Source organism: Etheostoma spectabile, unplaced genomic scaffold (assembly GCF_008692095.1).
Source record: "Etheostoma spectabile isolate EspeVRDwgs_2016 unplaced genomic scaffold, UIUC_Espe_1.0 scaffold00018659, whole genome shotgun sequence".
NCBI lineage: Eukaryota > Metazoa > Chordata > Actinopteri > Perciformes > Percidae > Etheostoma > Etheostoma spectabile.
The window spans coordinates 1-3,157 of record NW_022604385.1 but is presented as its reverse complement, the minus strand read 5'-3'; the positions used below and the strand labels follow the sequence as shown (position 1 = coordinate 3,157).

The window sequence follows — 3,157 nt, the reverse complement described above, 5'->3', positions numbered from 1 at the left end:
TGACCCTAGATGCTTTGTCATGACCCCATGAAAAGGCCAGGACAAAAGACCGTGTGCAAAGGTTGAAGGAAATGCGAGAATATGACCACAACAAAAGAAATGATAATTCAATGATGGTGTTAGTCAGTTTAGTCAGTGGTGAATGTATATGCATGGATGAGTGTGAGGTATGGTGTCAGCGATTTATGCTGGACAGTGTAAAACTAACAAAGATGAGCGGGAGAGGTGCTGGACTGAGAGACCTCTAGGGCAATCACAGATGCACAACCAATAATAAAACACTACTGAGTGAATGCGTTCATAAAATGAAGAACATTGTTCAGAAAGCTTTATGAAGCTTCATTTGACCATAACTATTAACCACCTGGACCTGGTAAAAGATATGAGGTTCTCATGAATAGGTAGCCAGTGATTTACCTACTCAAGATGGTGGTCGGCATGCCAATGAGGCTCGAAAATTTGCAGATGGGGATTCAGAGGAGATGTAACAGTTTAAAGTGTAAAGTAACTTAATTTTCTAAATTGTCCGCCTGCAGGGCCAATGAGAGCTCTTCTCTAATATTACCGGGTACGCAATAGCTATTCAACTTTAGAAGGTATTGTTGATCTCAGAAACAACGATAGACAGCACCATCTTATCACAATGCCCATGTATGTGTTTCTTCAAAGTTTGCAAAAACATTCATCTGAACTCGCAAATCAATTGATGAGATTTTGGAGGTCAAGGTTCAATGTCAAGGTGACTGTGTCCTCATGTCTGTCCATCAATTCTTGTGAATGCAATATCCCTGAACGCCTAGAGGGAAGCACTTTAAATTTGGCATACATAACCACTAGGAGTCGCAGATGAACTGATTTCGATTTTGGAGGTCAAAGGTCAAGGTTACTGTTTCATTACGTCTCCTGAACTGTATATGTATTTCTCCTGAACTGGTGATGGGGATGCTTTGGCGATGTAAAGCCCCAGTGGCCAAATGGATAAGGCACTGGCGTCCTAAGCCAGGGATTGTGGGTTCAAGTCCCATCTGGGGTGAATTTCAGCAGAATGGCACAATGGAAGTGTCATGAGGCCTCTGACCCAGAGGTTGATGGATTGAAACCATCCTCTGTTAATTCTGATATCCATGGTGAGATGATGTAACTGCTGGAAAAGTTGTTGACAGCCCATGAAAAGTGGCAAGTCATGTTCTGGCAGATTAAAAAAATGACATCCAGGATCCTGTAGTAATGCTGACTTTCCAGTGATGTGGTTGGGCTGTTTACAGGTTTCATCATATCCATCGGTTGCATGGATGGGACATCAATACCCCGGTTCTATCACCTGATCGCTGTCTTGTCTTTGTCGTTCGACGACTATTTGGGCTCACACCTTAACACACCTAAAACACACCTAAAATCATGCTGCACCTCAAAGGACTCTCAAGCACTCCCAGGAGTGCTTTTGCAGAAGAGCGCCTTGTTTTCTTTTAGCTTGGGAAAAGGCTTTAGCTTATGACAAGGTAAACAGATTGCACCATTGTGCTACTCATTAGTGTGTCCACTTCAGTTATGTATTGAAGCACATCCTTAGAGCTAATGGCCCTCATTTATTAACCTAACGTACGACAGGCTTCACGTGAGATTCATGAAACGTTCTTATCACACCAATCAGAGCGTAAGAATGATCGTACATTGATAAATGCAGCGGCTAGAAACGATTGTAATTTAAATATCACGCCCCAATATATTCTCAGTTTTGAGGCCTCGACTCTATTATTTATGACATGGCCAGACATAATCCGGCTAAGAAGCGGCACTTTTCAGAGGTGGGGATTTAAAGCCTGACATCCCAGGTGCTCTGGTGCAGCCAGATACCACCAGGCCCAGGGGAATATGCCACCTAGGAAAAAGGCAATCCTACCCGATGAGAAGAATAAACATTGTGAAAATAACGAAAATATGAATACATTAAACATATACGGGCATTGAACATATTGCTGCAGTCTCAGTCTTTGGATGGTATAGGTAGCGCCCCGTCAGACATGTCATGATATAGCAGGTTCTCATGACTGAGAACCTACTATATCTACATTTCCACATGAGTCAGCTTCCCTGAAGTAACTGGAAAATAGCAGGATAAGCAGACATGTGCAGCGCAACCTCAAAAAGCCATCTCAAATGGTGGCTTAAAGATCGAGCTCCCACTCATAAAAACTAGACGTATGCAGTCTCTGTGGCGCAATAGGTCAGCACAGTCGGCTGTAACCGAAAGGATGGTGGTTCAAGTCCAGCAGGACGTTTGCTACGTAAAGAACCTGATGTGATGAGAAACTCTGGGATTTCCTCCTGCAGTACAATATAGAGCAGTCCCAAGACAACCAAGTGTTCTTACCTCCATCAGGGGCCCGTAGTGGATGAATGGTAAACACTTGGCCCGGGATGCATAGAATTCCTGCCATATTTGAGCGACAAAGTTTGGGTGTCCTGAAAAAAGGGTCTTGAACTCTATCTCGCCGACCTCTTTTTTTTACTGTTTCTTGTTATGTCACGGCAAGAAGTATTATGCTTTTGAGCCGTTTTGTCCATCTCTACATCAGAATCAGAAAAAAAAAAACATCAGACATATGCAGTCTCTGTGGCGCAATAGGTCAGCGCAGTCGGCTGTTAACTGAAAGGATGGTGGTTCAAGTCCACCCAGGGACGTTTGTTGCTTAAATAATCTGGAGTTAGCCAACTCTGGGATTTATCCTTCTTCAGGAGACTATAGAGCAGCCTGAAGTACCCGGTGGCCTTATGTCTATCAGAAGATACAGTTCTGGAAACCATGTACATATTAATCTTTACAGTCATCAGATGGGAAGTAACGAAGTACAAATGCTTCAATAACAAAATAACGAAGTACAAACACTTCATTACTGTACTCAAGTAAGATTTGCGGATATTTTTACTTTACTCTTTATTTTTTGGGCGACCTTTTACTTTTACTCCTTACATTTTACCACAATATCGGTACTTTCTACTCCCTACATTTTTACAATTGGCTTGTTACTTTAATTTTGTGCTAAAGGTTGTCTATCAGGTGTGATTTGGAGTCCATGTCGGAGAATAGCGCGGACACGCACCTCACACCACGAGCAGGCTCGCACGGCACCCAGACAAAGTGAGAGAAAAGAAAAAG

General features: G+C 42.8%; 1 non-coding gene across 1 annotated transcript; it reads left to right on the top strand.

The window, feature by feature from the left end:
- Positions 1-960: 960 nt before the first annotated feature.
- trnar-ccu (transfer RNA arginine (anticodon CCU)) lies at positions 961-1,033 on the top strand. Its single transcript has one exon. It is a non-coding gene; the product is annotated as a tRNA-Arg (tRNA).
- Positions 1,034-3,157: the final 2,124 nt, after the last annotated feature.